This window comes from Phalangium opilio, unplaced genomic scaffold, assembly GCF_054372755.1.
Source record: "Phalangium opilio isolate 3A_F unplaced genomic scaffold, DU_Popi_V2 ptg000045l_1, whole genome shotgun sequence".
NCBI lineage: Eukaryota > Metazoa > Arthropoda > Arachnida > Opiliones > Phalangiidae > Phalangium > Phalangium opilio.
This window is the reverse complement of record NW_028324168.1, coordinates 7,666,099-7,685,722: the sequence shown is the minus strand read 5'-3', so window position 1 is coordinate 7,685,722 and position 19,624 is coordinate 7,666,099. Positions and strand designations below refer to the sequence as shown.

The window sequence follows — 19,624 nt, the reverse complement described above, 5'->3', positions numbered from 1 at the left end:
AGAGTTTTATGGGTATTGCGTTGATACTGTAGTGTAGGCTGCATGGGACAAAAAGTAGTGTTTATGAATCACAATCCCTTTTTTTTTAAACTTAAATTCTAGAATTATTGAGGACCATACCATTCTATTTTCGTTTTAAAAAACTAATTATAAACGCAGCCTTGAATCATGTTGAAATACAGAAAAGATCGTGTGTTCTTGGTTCACTTAATTGATGTCTTTACCAGCTTGTTTATGTTACAATCAGGAAGAGCCGTTCCGTTCCCATTGTGTTCACAAAAAAAGCCAGGCAATCATTTTCGTGTCCCAACATTTTATCTGTTTGGATTCCTCGGGCGACGCGTGTTCTTCAATTTTCTCCCTGATGACACTGGAAGGATAGGACATATGAAAGAAAAATCCCATTTGAAGACGGTTACGTGTGTTTTTCTATTTCATTTTGCCCCACCAGGTTCCATTCCGCTATCGAAACTATGGCGCTGTTGTATAAGAACCCATTTTAGCTATTCCTTTTGAAGGCACGAGAGTCTTTGGCGCAATTTTTTTTTCTTTTCTTTATCCAATAGAAAAAGGGCTTTTTTTTTCCTTTTTGCGCGCGCTTTTGTGCCGAAACTCCTTTTTCTTCCCGCGCTTTTCTTATAACTGTGTGCTTTTTTTTACCCGCCAAAAAAAAAAAAATGCGCTCAAAACAAACATTCCTCGATAACGTTTCTGCTGGAATCTTTCGATAAATTCTTATATATACCTTGAAGAACTTTGGAAGTATACATGTATAAAAGGCTTCATTTGTAGTTTTGGAATTGAACGTAGCTCCCAAAAATAGCTGGTGGCTAGTATAGTCTGATATTTTCAGAAGATGCGAATGGCTGATAGGGTTTCTGTCGAATTTCGGCTTAGCAAAATATATTAGTAATAGAATTGCGCGTAAATAATTGTTTTTGAGAGTTAGGCTTACCTAAAATGAATTGGTCTTAGAGTTAGGCTTAGTAAACACGATTTAAAAGACGTAGGAACAATTCTTTTAGGCCTAAATAAACATTAGGCTTAATAAGACTCCATTTTTGACAATTCAAACGGTTGTTATTAGGCTTAGTATGAGTAAACAAACCTATATATATTCTTGAAACATAATAACCCTGGTCATACGGTTGAATGCAAAACTGAATTCCGACCCTCTAAATTTTTTTTTGTCTCATACCAAACTATGGTGGTCCAGGGAGGGGGGGGGGGACTGTCCCCTAAGCTTTTTTGGGAGAAAAATAACCCCATGTTCTTTAAAAAAAAGAGAAAAAAAAATGTGGCGACCACGTTTTATTTTTCGGAAGAAGGACCGAGAAACAGAAACTACCCGTGACCTTATGACCCTTAGTTTTGCGTAAAGTTTGAAATTGCTGAAGGAAAGAAGGCTTTAGGGTCTAGTTACAATTAACGTTGTTCGATCTTTATGGCGCGTAGCTAGCTGGAAAACAAAAATGGCGTGTAAGCGAAAGACTGAGGTAAAGCTGTGAAAACCACACTAAATAAAATCGTTTATTAAATAGTTAAATGCAATTAAAAGTAATTTACATCTACTCAACACACACACCTATTCGTAATTCATTTTATACGTGGTTTTAAATATTAATATACCACCTTAATTAAAAACAATTAAAAATTTTAGTTTTCCTACCTAGTCTTATATATCGTAGGTTTCAGCCTTGGAGGATTGAATTTTTTCACACCAGGAGGCGAAGCTACTTGGTACTGTAATTTGTCCGTCAAGTAGCCAGGCCTCCTGGTGTAAATTGTATCAATTCTCCTAGTCGGAGTTTTGCCTGTGGCCTTTAAAAACTGCCGCTAAAGGAATTTTTGCAGTACCATAAATTGAAAACATTTAAAATATGGATTAAAAACATATTGCCACTTTTATATACGATTTCTAATTTTTATTTCATTTAAAATTTAACCCTTTAGGGCATAATAATAACTAACTACATCGATAGCATGAAAGATAAATTCCATTTCATTATGAAACTTGTTTAGTTTTTTTTTCTTATATATATAAAATTATTTAAGAAAAAAAAAGAAATACTTTTATGTAAATCAGGTTTATGTACTTGGCTTCCAGACATAATTAATGTAGTTTTAAAATATGTTATCATTATTATTGGGTTCCAAATTAACTTTAATTGCTGACCCCATACACGATATATACGATTATCTCAAACAATTATTATTAAATAGTAGAAATATTATATTTTAAAATTCTAGATATTATATTTTTTCTCTCGTAATTATTATTTTACAAGGACCTTATACCGGGGGGGGGGGTGCATTTTGTTTATAATTATTTTAATTAAAAGGCCACCGCCTTGTTATAAAACTTTATTAAAATCGAAGGTCTGTAAATACTTACCTGGGTTTTTTTTTTTTTTTGTTACAGTTTGAATTGAGAACGTAAGTTTAGAATTAAACAAAAGCTAATCGTAAGGTTTTTATCTAGAAAAATGAAACTTACCCTGTATGTTTAATCTAGAATTAAACCGTTTAGTAAGGGCAAACGTCAGACTCCATGCAGACAATGTTACAAAGTTCACAATCTTTGTAATTGTAAATTACTTTTACATCTCGCTAAAATAATATAATTTAAAGTCTCAGAATATTAACTTTTGGTCCCTCTTAAATGTTGTTTACTCCTAACCTCTTTTTCTTCAAAAAAAATCATAGAAATATATACCCAGTTTTTTAATATCAAGATTTAATTCTGTTCCATACCTAACAAGGGATAGAGTTTGTTCCCTAGTTATAAAAAAATATAATATCCCTAACCATATTTATACCATAATAATACAAAATAAATATCAAAGTCTACACTGTACGCCTCATTAAACCGGTTACTATATACAATGTTTGAAATATTTCTATAAAATATAATTTTATATTATAGTGTATATATATATATATATTCTTCTTTCAACATGTCCGATAGTGGGAGGCCCGGGAGATGTGGGGGTGGAGCTTGATTATATTTTATTACATCAATTTGAAATTCATAGCTCAATGGTTATGTTATTCCACATTTGTAGTTATTCAAACCAAGGCTTAGTACTTACGGCATCGTGTTGGCATATATCTGCCTTTGATAGCGTTAGTACAAGTAGAAGAATTTTACTGGATGCCATTTTAAGATATTCACAAAAGAAAAGAAGCTTATTAATAACGGACCACTTCCGTCCGTTTCGGACATAAAGATTCCAAAAAGTCATAATCGTCTCAAGACAAGAATGGCGATTGTCTACGACTGTCCCCCAAATGCCTTATGAATTAGCATCACTGAATTTTGTAAATGAGATCGTGTCTATCAAGGGCGCTCAATCAAAGAAACCCCTACAAAAAGCGAGTCATGTTAATTTTCAATGGGGCCTAACAGCGCCAAAGCTTGATAACTGTCATTACTCAATTGTTGTTCACGAGTAGATATTGAATTAAGTGGAAGGCCTACTCTCTGTAATTTATTATCAGCGGAGAATGTTCCACAGTGTTAACACTTGGTAGGCGAATACTAGATGATAGGATGTAACTTATGCACTGAAAACAAATATTCCCGAGTCCGCGAAGAATGGGACCCCATTGTGTGAAAGACTCTGTACATACATTTCGCGAGATAATCAATGCGTAACGGTCAGTGCCCCTTATAGCGACCACTGACTGAGAGATGATACGTTATCACCACGAAGACATCGTCAAACTAACGTAAAATCACGTTAAACTTGACTTAATATCTTCCAGGGAATTAACAACGCTATTATGTTAACTTGTCGTGGTCTCCCACAACTGTCCGAAGGGTCCTGCACCCCATGGTAGCATGCACTGGTCTTGTTTAATCTTTGGTATACTTTTTCCCTTGTACGTTTTTAACATAGACCCTCGGACTGGGTCCGAAGTCGTCAATAACACCATTGCGTGATTTGGGGAGGTCCAGAGGGTTGAGGGCCCCACAATAGATATAGACCCAGGGTTAACACCATGTTTTCTTTGTGTTATACCACCACTGTTACTTGTTGTATAAGAGATTGAGGGTTTTTGGAAGTAGGTAGGTAGGCGGGGGAGGGGACTTATTACGAATGTAAATGCATAAAAGAGAGTCAAGCAGAGGGGCGGAGAGGTGAGGTTTGTTGGAATCTAGAATCTACGATACCAAATGGAATTTATAAATAATTTATCGGCGTGGGGGATTTTATTGCAATTTCTTTTTTTTTTCATCTCCTACGCTAGGGAAGAAGTTTTATATCAATTGCGATTATATGGTTGTGATCTAGAATCATACTTTGGTATGTACATAGGTAGATTTTGAAGGCGTGGTAAAATTGAGAAAATTCAGATTGTTTTAACTTGATTACTCACACTTTTCATCGAAAATTAAATAAAACTAAAATTTGTCCTAAAAAAACTGTAGAAGAAACATTCTACAGTTCGCAATTTCGTTAATCCTGTCTGTTGTTGGGTGAATTGACTACACCAAAAACGAAGCCCATATTTTAACCACGTGACTTTCCAAACCCCCAATTTGTAAAAAAAAATATATATATATACAGGGTGTTTGTGAAAGGTCCATCAATAATGAAAGGGCGTATTTATTGGGCCATTTTGAGTCGAAAATGTTCTATGACATTTTTCCGTTCGGGCCACTGTTTTCAAGTTATGATTGGAGTAATTTACGGATGACCCCTTAAATTTAATTAAGAAATTGAAAGACAGCGCTAATTTAATGAAGGGGTCATCCCTAAAATATTCAAATCATAACTCGAAAACCGTGGCTCGGACGGCAAAATGTCATAGAACATTTTCGACTCAAAATGGCCCAATAAATACGCCCTTTCATTATTGATGGACTTTTCACAAACACCCTGTATATAAAAATTCTATATCTCCTGGGATATATACTATATAACTATACGTTTCAATTCCATAGGACCACAGTCAATGTTAAAGGTCTTATGACTCAAAGGTAGAATGATGGATATCTATCCATGATATAGTTTATTTATGTGCCCCTCGGTCAGCTTTCTTCCTAGTCCGGTTCCGCGAACCACTCGTGTCTAGGGTGCTACTACTACTACTACCACCACCGTCCGGCAGCGGGGGTCTATTGTGGTTAGGTTATACCATACTCTAAAAGCACGTGTACTCAAAGTGACCCCGCGCGAATCTGACCTATTCTTCATTCTTGTATAGAAGCTTGGAGAGAGCTCCTCTGGATTATGGGAGTAAGAGAGAGAGAGAGAGAGAGAGAGGCAACCTATAGAATCGGCGGCAAATTTTCTTTTGTGAGAATCCCGAGCCATTAAGGGGATATAGCTTCCCCATCCATGTCCTCGCAATACACTCTTTGATATCCTTATATACCATACACCACATCCGTCCATCTTTATATATATAGATCCGATATATAGAGAATCTAGAATCTCCTTTAGTTCAATATAATAATGTATACTTTTGGTGGCTGGGGCTGCTGCTATAAAACACGGTTTTTCTGTAAAAAGCCACGATCTTCTATTATTGCCAAACCAATGATACGGTTAAGATGTTTTTGCTGTATATATTCTTAGGGACTGTGGTTTAAGTTTCGGTTTCAATTGAAGAAATGTGGTTCTTCCCGAATTCAGAGTCTCAGCTTGGGGTTTGATACCTCGGATTTTGGTAAAGCACCGTTTGAAAAACAAAGTGGTTCAAGATGTATTATAAGAATCTTTCAAAACATAGAGATTTAAAATATTTAAATCAGATTTTCGAGGATTTTCATTGAATTATCACAACTTTTGTTTTACTTTCTCTTGGGAAATTTCGTTATAGAAAATATGATATAATTACAATAACCAACGACCTTAAAATCAATCTCACGCCACTGAGGTCAAATTTTGAGGATGACCCCTTTCTTTCCAACCTTCCCCTCAATAGTATCGGAAGTTAATTTTATTAAAGACAACTTTCCCCTATACGCAACAAAACCCCCTTCCGGAAGAGAAATCTCGGCATACGCTAACCCACTCCATACATAACTTGTCCTTTGTACCCTAAGTTACGTGGAAAATCGCGACAACTTAAGTTGTTACTATAAGAAATGATAAATTTAGGGGGACAAAGTATGTACGTAGGGTGTTCATTCCGAAAATGGTTTTATCCTGGATGGCTCAGGAACCATCCCACTTCTTCCTTCCTTTTTTTGTGGTTAGGGATACGAACCACATCGCTATTGTGTCCATTCTTTATATAGGAATATATAGGAAATGGATACGCTGCTTCGTAGCTTTGATAATAGTAGAGTAATAAGCTCTTCTTGCGCTTATTTTTCCTATTCTATCATCATTTCTATGAGTATAAAAATGTATCCGACGCATTACTTCAGTGCCTGTGTACTACAAAAGGACGTTGAAAGCATGAAGATGCGTTTTCTTTTCTTCGTTTCTTTCTTTTGCCCAAATGTTACGTTATAGCGATATGTTATTTTTGGTGCGCGGTGTTGTGCGTATGCGTGCTCATAATGGACGTATCAAATAAGTTTTCCATTTCCTTTATGTTTGCTACATATTTAAATATATGGAATAATATTTTTGTCGAATATACAGGGTGTTTCTGTTAAGTAGGGCCATAAATTAAAGGGTTGATTTTCTTTGGGAAATCTTTTTGATTGAAAATTAACCTAAAGTCACCGTAAATTGTACTTAAAGATTGTGCAATTCGGAGGGAGTTGATCCTAAATTACCCCTGGATAGGTCTCCGGGTAGGAACCCTATTATATTGCAGTTGCTAAGACTATAACAAAGTGTTTTGATCCAACCTTTAATCGGAAGAGACAAGAGTGAAGGGAAGACCATTACCAAATTATATCCAACCCAGCGAGCGGCTCCAACTTTCCCTTGCCTAGCTGGCTTGACAAGGCCCTTCCCCCTTTATCGTACTATAACCCTCGGTGTACACTATCTCTTCTATCCTTTCGGATTCTAGCTACGTCGTAATAAAGTTCTATTATACGCGACGGGTCCCGTCTTTATGTCTCTGGGCAGAGCCATTAAAACAGTTTAGATATAAATTACTCCGCCCTCTTGTAGTCGTTAAAACGTCCTTAATAAGACCTCTTGATTGACCTTAATGGATTCTAACTTCCATTTTGATTGGCTTTTATGGCCGCGACATTATATATTGTATAATTACTTAGAAGAGAGGTTAATCTGGAATCAACGTGATTAGGATTTGATTCTGTCGCTTAACCTTGCTTGCGCGTTAATTGAGTGATTTAGGCTTAGCTACGAGCGAGACTACGTAGGGAAATGGAATAGCGGGAACTGATTCTAAGCATCGTCTGCTATGGTTAAGCCTAATTCATGTTGATTTGTGAAACGTTACAAAGTGTATTTATCTTAAAATACATTGGTGACGCCGTGAAAGTGTTTCAAGTAACTGTCTAATAGTGGGACCCTAAGTGAGCACCCATAAACGTCTGAAAAAAAAGTTAGTCCCAAACCGTAGGGTAGTTACGACATCACCCCAACCCTATTATGTCGACCATGAATTTTTAAAACAAGTCAAAACTTAGCTTAACTTCACAGAGTTATAGTTTACATATAAAAAAAACTAGGGTTCTAATATTAATTACCTCTTGGCGTAGTAAACAACTTAATTATTCAACATACACGAAATATAAATTAGCTGATGAAAAACGTATGAAAGTACCTAGTGAATTATCAAACGAAAATAATTTAACGTGTGTAAAAAATTGTTTTGCTTAGGCTTTATCAAATTAGTAATATTCATTGATGGTATGTAAAAATATCTGGGAAGTTTTGTTGAAATTAGATCAGGGAATAAGGGCGGAATTCTTGGGAGAATATAAAACTTAAGACTTCCACTTCGTGTCACTGTAAAATCTGAATCTCACTTAGAACAAAGTAAAGATGTACTTATCTTTATATTGAACGCGATGCAATCTCTTAGTGAAACCGAGAACTAGAAGCGAAGAAAAAAAAACCTTCCTATTATAGGGATGAGGCCCTAGAGAAAATTTGGAGAATCTCAGCTCGAGCGCGGTTTGAGTCCCGTTTTGTTTGTAATACATTATCTTTTTAACGCGTTTGTTTATACGATCCATGCTATCACTCCTATCCCCCTCCGTACCCCCACCCTTTCTACTCAAACCAACCTATTATGCTCTCCCTTTGTGGAACTATACACACATACACGCATGCAGCAGAAGGGATGCATTTTTTTTTCTCTTCTTCTTCTTCCTTGCTTCTCTTCATCCCAAGTCTTTCATCCTCATCTTTCTTCTAGCTCAGAGTCTTTATTCTTCGTCTTCTTGTTCTTGCCATCTCTTCCAATCTCCTCTCGCTCTCTCGCGAAAGCAATATGTCTCCTTTTTAAACAGCTTTTGGATAAAAATGGATTTTTGTTTGTTCTTCTTGTGTTTAAAAGAAAGATGTATATAGACAGAAAGGGAGGGTTATTCCTTGGGAAATTCGTGAGCGAAATATCATCTTCATTGTAATGTATAATGATGATTTGGGGTTAAATCTCGTCTGGCACGGTGCAGCCCACGAATTTCACACGACCTATGTATGTATGGCTTTGGGTTCTCTTTTAAAACGTGTAAACTTCCGAAAAAGCTTTTTGGACGCTTTTGTTTTTTCACCCGATCGTAACGTAAACCATTTTACTTTTTCTCTCTTTACGGTGCATAGCTAGGCCTTGCATTTTCTATTATTAGAAACTATTCTACGCTATAGTGTACTGTATAATTTACAACCCAAAGTCATCGTTTCTTTCGATTGTTTTGGACCTGGGTACTATTTTAAATGGCATGCAGCTAGAACGTTGAAGATAATATTTCAGCCAGGGTGTTACCAAATGGGACGGATGGTAGGACCTGAAGTACAGTGGGGTTCCATGCACGACTTTGAGTGTTTTAGGGATGACTCCTAAATAAAATTAGCGTTAGCTTTCAGTTTCTTAATTAAATTTAACGGATCTTCGGGTATCGGGTACCCGCACACCCATGGCAAATACTGATAGCCTTTAATTTGATTAGCTCTCTTAATTCATGTATTTCAACCACCCTGTAAAAATGCAATGAAAAATCCCCCAATGAATACCACACACAATGTTCCCATAAAAATTTTACATAAATCTAAAAAATATATACCGGGCCTCATTTGGTCGAATCTGGATATATTTATAATTTCCTGTAAACAATTTATATCCGTTTTTATTATACAGTTTATTGAGGTCCGAGATTCTTTTAAAAGCCTGGGTTAGTACATGGTGTCAATGAAAATCTTATTTCATACATACAGTTCGATAAATTTGCCTGTTTTCCATCTCGCTTATGTACCATCCGATCGTGGATGGAGAGAAAAAATTTCGGGCGCGAAAAGATGCCGCCAAGAGAGTTGCGGCGTTTCCGGTTGGCGCCCCTGACCCCCATATAGGACTTATTCGATCTCGTCACCCCCTTTCTCTAGTCTCCTCATGATCCCATCTTTGAGGTGGAGAAATCAAGCTTCTTACAGTCTTCCCCCACATCAGTTCTCTATCTTCAGAAAATCTCAAAGGGACAGTGAAAAATTTTATCTATTTTATTGTTTAATTAAATTTAAACAGTTAAATAATATGGGGCCTTTTAGGATGTTTCTGATAAGTTTACCATAATTAAGGGGGTTGTATTCTTAGGGTCAAACTATGTGCTTGGAAAAGTGTCATTGTTCCTTTGAAGTTTTGGTTATATCGGATGAGGGGGACTAGAGATGGATAGAGCTTTGTGGTCGTCTAGTCAAGTCACCCATCCCACTTGATTTTTGCTTTGGGGAAATATTTTAGCGTCTTTTCCAGTTTATAAGGCGTGGGTGTCACATTTCTAGCTTTTTTCTATCTCTCTCTCTTTCTCCTTCCTTTCCTCCTTGAACGTTCAAGTTCTTCCAAGGCCTGTGGTTTTAGTAAAAAGCGCGTGGACATCAGATGTCTGCCTTGTATTCTATACTTTGGGACGTATTCCTTATTATTTTACACCACAAGGGGATTAGATAATACTAGAACCAAAAGATCATTGCCCCCTCAAGACCCCAGTAAATGATATTTCTTCATATTTATATCCACGCGGACAGACAACATCCCTTAAGCCTTGTTTTCTATTATGAAATTTTGCGCCTTAACAGTTTTGTCACGCGTTTTGTGAATACATTAATTTAAAATAGTCGTTAAGCCTTGGTACTAATTTTGAATTTCGCTCGAGGACTGACATCACGTGGCTTCGATGCTCGATATTTTTATTTTTGATTGGTCGGTGATGAAAAGCAGGCTTTTACATATTAGAAGTACAGTCTTATGATAAAAGTGTGGGCTGAGTTACGTGTTAACTTTATTATTCTTTGGGCGAGGATATTTTTGAAAACAAGGCCTCGTAAAACACAAACGTATCCATGAACTAAGAACGGTAACAAACTTTTATGACCAGAGTTAAAGCTTCATTTTTATTATTGCTGTGAAAGGGATGATAAAAAAACCTATTTTCTTTCCTTGTGTTTGTTTGAAAAAACAGTATACTATGAGCTTTTATTATATTTTCAACCTCGTTTTATTTTTTGTCGTGTTGGGTCCAAAACGGGGCTGTTATTTTTAACTTATATTAGGTAACAATGTCGAATTATGACTCGGATTATGCCATCTTCGTGGGTTTAACTCGTGATATATTCTACTTGTAAGGTTTTAAAAAGAAATGGTTATGCCGTATAGAGGGATCTCCATTAAGTTTAACTCAAACCGTAGCTAGCGTTGCCGTTAGCGACTTCTCTGCAGCCATAAGATTTCAGAGAACCTATAGGGAGTCAGCACAAGCTCGGTCGTGACGTCATAATTTTTGAAAATTAAATATCGCGGGGCGAATGAAAGTGCCATCTAGTAGATTTTATTTTTCATTTTTATCCTTTACGAGGTCCGCCATGATTGCGGAGCGAAGCTATTTGTTAACTGGGGAGAAATCCGAGTTACTCGCGTTAAAATGGTTAGGACGTGTTGTTTAAAAAGTTTTACAAGTATTAGCACGAAAGAGAAACTAAGTTTCTTCAGCATACCATGTGTGATAACTAACCAAGGTGAAAATATCAAAGAATTATCCTTGAAACGGCGTCATCTGTGGCTGAAAAAGCTAAGCCTTGGACCCGATTCAATATCGAAACATTCAAGAGTTTGTGCTAAACATTTCCTCTCTGGTTTGAAAACTTTGTCTAATTTGAATCTTAATTAATATTATGTGGGTAAATCATTTAAATTTTTAATTTAGGCGCACCTTCCCAGCTATATGATGAAACGAATCCAGACTTAATTCTTGGGGCCCTTTTGAAATTGTGCTTACAGCATGCTTACAGACTGATTGTCCCATATAAAATGTCCTATAATTTTTCAAATCGTCCAATAAAGTCCTATATTTTCAAGATTTCAAAGTAATTAGTTATAATCCCAGCTGCATGACGTTTTAGAATTAGTGCTATCACGTTTGGTCAGATAAAAAAATCGCGGACCTCGCTCCGCTCGCTCAAAAGTTTTTTATCTTTAGTTCTCACATAATTGAATTTATACGATTTTCTAAGGTTTTTATATTAAATGATAACAATTACTTTGCATTCTGAACTGCACTCAAAAATAGCACAATTGAATGTCGCCTCAGACTTTTCATTTAAATATCGAAGCCCACAGATTGAACCGAATTATAGCACAGACCTTTAAAATATTTTTCATTATAAAAGAGAGTTTTGAAAATCTGTCATCTCTGAAAAACATTTCTTCCTACCTGACCCTTTTAAATAACTTGATTTGGTCATTTTCACTCACTTGGGTGTCTTTCTGCCGAGGGGTCGGACTTTTTTGTATTTAATCAACAATAAATAGTAAACAAAAAATTGACTTGACTTGGCCCAAAAATTAAAAATTGACTTGAAGTAGTAAACAAAAAATTAAAAATTGACTTGAAGTAGTAAACAAAAAATTAAAAATTGACTTGAAGTAGTAAACAAAACATTAAAAATTGACTTGAAGTAGTAAACAAAAAATTAAAAATTGACTTGGCCCAAAAATTAATTTTAAATTAACATTTAAGTGCTTTTGGCTTTCTTTGATCGAGTGACCTTCGTTTTACATTTCTCAGCGCGAACGATTTTTCTGCACTATTTTGACCATTCAAATAAGTAAAATCTTTTTTCTTAAGAAGGGCCAATTTTCTTAATAAAATTTATCTTTTCTCTGTATCTTTTCTTAACTTCTTCATTTAAACTCTCATAATAGCTTAACTAGCCCGACTTTGCATTCAAAGTAGCGACTAGGACTGTTCACGAGCTCGAGCCAGCTCGGGCTCGTGACGAGCGAGCCGAGTTCGAGCCGAGCCGAGCCGCCACTTTTGCGGCTCGATTAATTAACGAGCGAGCTTTTTTATGGTCGAGCCGAGCCGAGCCGATAGGCATCGAGCCGAGCCGACTCGCGAGCCGGCTCGCGAGCTTAGTCACTGATATAGTGCTTTCCTTTTAGTCTTTATTCTCTCCACCAATAGCGTTCCGTTGTATCTTTACATGAAATAAAGCGTGGGAAAAATCTCTCGTCTCTAACCTTGAGCATATTTTAAAGAGCGGGTTTTACTGAACCACGACATTCCTAAACATGGGATGGCATTTATAGTCATTCTCAAGTTTGACGTTAGTAGTAGCAATTTTTTTTAATCATGTATATGTTAATCGAGCCAGCTCGGCTCGGCTCGATCATTTTCGAGCCGAGCCGAGCTAGAGCCGAGCCAAGACCCAGCTCGGCTCGAGTCGAGCCGAGCCGCCGTTTTTTTGACTCGAGCCGAGCCGAGCTTTTAAAAAGCTCGCTGAGCTCGGCTCGTGAACAGTCCTAGTAGCGACCTCCAATATGATCACGCCGCTCCACAAAGATGGCGGCTCAAAAGAAATTCAAATTTCGGCAAATTTGTAGCACTGCTTTAAGAGATGGCGCTAGCGTACTCTTAAACTATGACGTAGGCCGAATTTTTTTTAGTCTATAAGTGCTGACTCCCTATGGGGTGACGCCTGGGTCTTCTGTCGCAAAAATACCTTTTCTTTTAGTGAAACCAAACGGAGAGTGAAACAAAGATTTAGTTCATTTAAAAAAGAGACTATTTGAGATCAAAAACGGATTCAGAATACCGTAAGAACGTCTAATAGTTACCCTTTGAAAATTATTACCGCCTTAAAATGCGTTTTTAGCGCCATCGGTGGGTTATTAGGTCAAATATTGACGTTTTTATAACATTTTTAAATCGAGGTACAACTAGAGTGCGCCAGTAAATTCCCAAAAATAGGCTCCTCCCCCAAATTATGAAAGGATGACTTTTGGACAGTCGAAAATGGTACCTTTTCATCCTCCCTTTAAACGAAACGAATCGAATAAAAATAAATCTCCTCCTCCGAGGAGGTAGTGAGTTAGCTTGTACTTTTCACTCGGCCTTTAATTCCATCGTTGTCGCTGTCATCTTGAGTTGTCGTTGATTTGGAGGACGAAACGATGATGCATCATAACTCTACGCGCCTTTATTATTCCCTTAAGGCCCGTCGGCGCATCATTAAGTTTCGAGATATAGGTTGGGCTTAGCGCCGAAACTCCCGAGTATAATTGACAACGTAACTTTGGCTTGCGCTTGCCAGATTTGTAAATCCATTCTTATACCGGAGTAAGATAGAGAGGGTGTGATTTAAAAATAGGTTTTTGGTCTTTGGAATTGTGGACCAACGATCCATTCGTTTATCTTTAGCTTGATTGTAATAATTAAAATTCCATCTTTCAAATTTTCCATGTCTAGCTGTTCCCATTGCGAAATATAATTTTAGTTTCATTAACTTATTAAAACATCTTCACGTCATTAATATTTTTACAATGTTTTTCATTAAATTTGTTTACACATTTTAAAGTATGCCAATTAACTTCTTTGACCATGGAGTGTTTATAAATTGGAATATATAACGTACCTATAGACACTTTTTATCAGCCGGATTCTCTATAAATCAAATTAATATAAATACTTTTAGAGTATGTCAACATTCAGCTTTCATTTGACTATCTTGGATAATTATTTCTAATAAGGTTAAACAGTTGTTTCTTAGAACTTATTGAATTTGGTTCACGGGTAGTTGAGCGGTTTTCAAAAGAGCGTTTTGGAATAAAGCGGTTCCTAAAACAGCGGTTTGCAAAACCGCGTGGAAGCAAAACCGCGGTTGCTGTTTCCGCGTTTCTCAATACAGCGCTATTTCCCAAAACAGCGGTGGCTGTTTCCGCCCAAACTGTGATTGATAGGGAGGGAAATATCTATTATATTAAGTATATAGGACGAAGAACAATATTATGCAAAAAGGAGTAATGTTATATCGGAAGTAAATATAAAATATAATTTTTTGGAAAAGGCATATTATTTTGGGAAGTTAATGAAGATAAACAACAATATTTTGGAAAAGGCGTACTTTCGTACGCTCAAGATATAAACGCTGTAATCAAAATGCGCTAAAACGAGAAATGGCTATAATGGCAAACGCGTTTATGAAAAAGCCGTTTTGGACAATGCTGTTTTGATAACACGCCCAATCGATAACATACCATTGAGGTTAACAAAGATTAGCGTTAGCGAAGAAGTTAGTGTCAAATGTGAACTAGACTCTTTTTTCCGAACTTCATTACAGTTTTATAGAACTCATCCCCTTCTCTAATGTTCTCCATCCTCCACAAAACGGTATTTATAACATCTTCAGAAAAAAAATCATTTTCCTTCTCCGGAAATTAGGTGTTATACGCAATAGAGACGATCAGCTTTGGAAAAAATACATCCCCTTCCCCCTTCTCCATCTTATATAAAAAAATAAAGGGCTAAAAAACGGTACAAACTATTCTATGATGATCCCCTTATTTCTCCCTCCTCTTAGATCCCTTTTTCTCATCTCGGATCCGATGGAGGGGTTAGACAAGCATTTCTATGCCTAGTTTTGGCGGCGCTCAACGCTAATAAGGGCCGTCTTAAACGCGTCGGAAGTAAGGGTTCAAAGAGGCCAGCACAGCCCTAGCCTAGAGGTTCTCTTTTTTTTATTTTTTTTTGCCTTCTATCTTGAAAGATAGGTCTTAGGCCTAAAAATACTCCCTTTAAAAAATACCCTTATAGAGAGATATTTTCCCCACAAAATGTTAACGCATTAATAACCTAACTATGCACGTGACATACCCGAAAGCGCGCGCTAAAAATTGAGCGCGTTATTCCTCGCGCGAATGCAAATGCGTTTTACTCGTCAAATTTTTCTTGCAATTGAGCGTGGTGTTCATTGGCACTTTTCCGAGTGAATTATGTACTTTTGTACAAAGTTAGGCCTAAAACGTCCCGCCAAATCGCTCGTGGCATGTACATCCTCGTGTTGTAATATATATTATTCTTTTTTTGTTTGGGGAAACGGAAAAAGATGACTATGTATATGAAACCATTCGTAGGGTAAATACGGCGAATCTGCCGCGGAATTCTTTAGCTTCCTCATTTTTTTCGCGCCAAAGTGCACGTGCTGCTAGCTACGTATGTATGGACTATAAGCGGCCGGGTCTGCTTCTCTCTTTACTTGGCTTCCTTTTAGGCTTTTGTCTCCCCCAACGCCCGAACCGTTTATTTCCTTGTGTCTTTTAAGCTTCCGTATTCGGGTAAGGAACAGATATTTTAGATGGATAATGTAAACAACGGTTCGCTACAGGGGACTCCCCGTTGTTTCGCTCGGCCGGTATCGTTTCGTTTGCAAATGTCCCAGCCATCCCTTAAAAAATGTTTCCATATATTTACGCGACAAGCTATAGCAGAAATGCGGGCAAAAAAATGCTAGAATTCCTGTATTCTTGTCTCGAGAATTTCTCGTGTGCTGTCGTGTCTTTTTGTATTATAATGAGAAAAGAAAATAGCTATAGCTTCCCCTGATTTATTCCCTATGCTTAATGCATTTCCGTTGTTGGTAATGTCTGCGTAATTCTGTAGGTTTTTGTTTTTGGTCTCCTGTTGTTAGTTTTATGGCATTGTTCACGTTTGAACCAACCTAGCCCCAATTCCCAGGAACTTAGGTTTTGTTTTAGCAATTAAGATTTGGTAGATTCAAAAGTGTGTAAATTTTTACGTGTAATAATCGTCAACTATGTATTTACAACGTTGGTTGATTTCCTTAATTACGTTTTACCTTTTAATAGTCAGTAACAGCTAGGGTATAGACCTACAACAAGTTACTGAATCAAAATTTAAAGTTTTAAAATAAGCCAAGCATTTGAAGGATAAAAATGAGGCTCGCTTTACTACAGTTACTTGTGAATGAAAGTACATCCCAAATTAGCAAAATGGCGGGAGCGTCTTCGGGTCTTCTTCCCCCCTCTCTTCACCTCGCCCCCGCAAATCGTGAAACTGTTTCTGTTTCTAGCATTTGAACAGCGCGCGCACGCGGTCGTGCAACTTTATATCTTTCATAACAGAGCTATTTACACCGGTATAGTAACTTTCCCCCCAGTGCAAAAGACATTTTACGCCAAGCTTGCAAAAATTTATACGGGGGGAGACGAATGGAAATCAAGTTTGAAGCGAGATTCTGCTAAGGCTTAGACTAGTAGCGATACTAGATCGCTAAGCCTATAGAACCAAGGCCTAACTGTGATGATTTTTTTCTTCTACTTCTCTACATTCGAGATGTTTGGTAGGAAAGAAAGGTATTTTTGGAAGATCTAGGGGGAACCTTCGGCATGGTCAAAAATATTTTATTTCCCCAGTCTATCTTCATCGCTTCTGAGAAGAAAACTAGGTCGTTTCGCTTCCTAATTCATTAACTTCACGGAGCTTTTCATGGTACACCCTATTTTTTGTTAGGTAAAAAGCTAGTAGTAGAGTCTGTCCATACTTCAAACGCTGGACTTCTGACCAGAACACGCGGCGCTTCTCTTCATTTAATTAATTAATCTTAACTCTTGTTAATTTAAGGAAATTAGCGACTAATTTATCAATGCCAAAAAATGGATTTTAATTATGTTTCTGCTATACGTACTTACATGATCCAAGAATCTCCCCAAAAAAAAAAAAGAAATAGAAGGGCCAAGGAAGCCAAGTGCTCAATCACATTTTTTCCTTGCCGTCTTTCATTCACTGTAATCTTAACTTTCTTCTTCTCCCCCTTCTTTTGCCCCCCCCTCCTCGTTTTAGCGAGGGTGAGTAGTTAAGCTTATGTTTGGTGCTAGCCATCGCGTCTAATTTTTCACCATGTGGTTTTTTCTTAAGAAAAAACTGTGGTGGGATGGGTGAAAGGGGAGAGAGAGAGGACCCTAAAGATTCAATGTCATACATCTCTTCCGCTAGAATGATGCGAATGTTTCCTATAGCACCCGTTGTCTAATGTTTTTAAAGAGCGGTTGAAATACTGAGGGGAAAAATAGGCCTAGGTATTCAAATTCAAACATGTTGTCTTTTTGTAATTTTCTGAAAAAAGAAAATATATTTCCAATATTACTTCACTTAATTCGTAAAAAGTCAAGCCTAATTTTAAATTTCATATAATTGTAAGCGTAATTTAGTTTGTCACCATTCTTAACACAAAAGAGTAGCTAAGCCTATTCCTATTTGACACTAAGCCTAACATCAATTGTCATGATGCTGCTAAGCCTAATTTTATTCATTGCTCTCTTAAGCCTACTAATATCGTAATCGTCCTAATTAATGCTTCAATTTTTTTTAATAAAACAAAATCAGTCTGCAGGTGAATTAGGTCCAAGAAAGCTTATTAAATTTAAATTGATTTCATCCTCTCTTTAAGTCTCCTAAACTCCCGGACACCCTGATTTCTGAAAATGGGAGAATTTTTTTTTGAACTACGCCAGCAAGCATTACCACACCACCAACCAAACTATCAGGCTATTTTTCTCCTGATAAAGTTAGTGTTGAAAAACTTTTACCGTCGCTAGACTGCTCCGAGTTAACTCGATCGAGCTAGGAACCAAGGGAATCGGAGCAACGAGGCCCGGGCCTTTTTTTTCCCCCGCCTTACCCCTCTGTTTTCTTATAAGCTTTATTCAATGATCGATGGTTTGAAACGGTTTTTTTTTCTGCTCCAAGTGTAACCTCCCCCTGTTTTGACTTGTTTAACATATTTGCATCTTTATATTGTGTATACTGTTTTTTGAGCTGTGAAAAATTAAGGTTTCACGCAAATTTTTATGTGTATAGGATATCGGGTGAGAAGATGATTAATTTTTATGATTTGTTGAAGTAAAGAAAGTTTCACGGTGTTTTTAATATTGACCTAGGCTTGGTTTTGTAAATACACTATATTTTTTTTTCTTTAAGCCCCTGCAAGCTGACTTTCGTGTAGTACATTATTGTGCGGCAGGTGAAACATTTCTACAGGCGCCATGTTAATTGAATGGGAGTTATTTCTAAATTTAAAATTGGTTTAATTGTTTAATTTAAATGTTGATTAATATTAATTGTTTTACGGGCTTTATAATGGTATATTTCACGTCGAAATCGGACGATAATTAAGGAAGATATAAATATTTAAACATTAGTGAATTTGATTTTAAAAAATAAAAAAAATATCTTTAGCGTGGATTAATACCATTCCTCCGCTTTTACCAATACATAATCTAATATAAAAATAACACAACCTGCCATTATGCAACAACCTTCCATTTTGAGGAAACAATCAACATCCATAGATCCCAGGCAATATAATAGAAGTAATCCATCACATTCGCTGGCCACAGCTCATTGCTTCCACACCCTGGGTGACCACAGACCATAAACCGTACTCCAATCTCACTTTACATCAGCACAAAACCAAGGGGAGACCCCAGCGTGTCACAGTCAATTGTAACGGTCAAATATTCCCAAATGATTATAGCAACATTGTCCAAATTGCTTAATTGTTCGTGATAGGTTTGCTTTATTGGTTATTTAGTTTGAATAACGCGTACGCGTGAGTTAGTTAAACTGAGTTCTCGATCCTTATTGGGTTATAACGAGTGACGTGGGGATCGAGTAAGAGAATGGGAGAGAGGAATTTTGCCGTTGTCTTGACAAGGGGCTAATTGATTGTACGTCAATCCCTTCCTGGCTTGCTGGGGCGAGGATGTAACACCCCTGAGTTAGCGTCAAACTCTATCCTGACACCTGGTCTTTACTCGAACCCCCGAGCTTCTTTCGCCGCTCTAGCGGGGGGGGGTGCCCTCTTAATACCTATAAACGCGCGCACTCTCCGGGTTTTGTTTGCATTGGTAGAAGGGTGTAATATTGATATTGATCGAAGATGCTTAGGAAGGTGCCGTGATTATAACTCATTTTAGGTGCTGTACACTCTTAAGTCTTGAAATAATAATTAAGTAATTATATTTTATTTTTAAGTTCAAGTTTACAAATTTTCTCAGAAGTTTTTTCTATTTAAGTTAAGACAAGTTTGACCATAATTTTATTAGTCTTTGACCAATTCAATAAGTCCAATACCAATCCGAACATGGTTTATTCATTTGGGTGGGCTGTTTATATTATCATCTGCGCCGCCCTCCCTGACGCTGATATAACCTAGGGTATTTG

General features: G+C 37.0%; 1 protein-coding gene and 1 long non-coding RNA gene across 5 annotated transcripts in view; both read left to right on the top strand.

Annotated features, from left to right (window-relative positions):
• Positions 1-19,624, top strand: part of LOC149677234 (uncharacterized) — a 241,874-nt gene that overhangs the window by 191,020 nt on the left and 31,230 nt on the right. The window lies entirely within an intron of this gene.
• On the top strand, positions 10,696-11,928 carry LOC149677235 (uncharacterized). The gene is made up of 2 exons (XR_016366604.1): positions 10,696-11,237; positions 11,309-11,928. It is a non-coding gene; the product is annotated as an uncharacterized LOC149677235 (long non-coding RNA).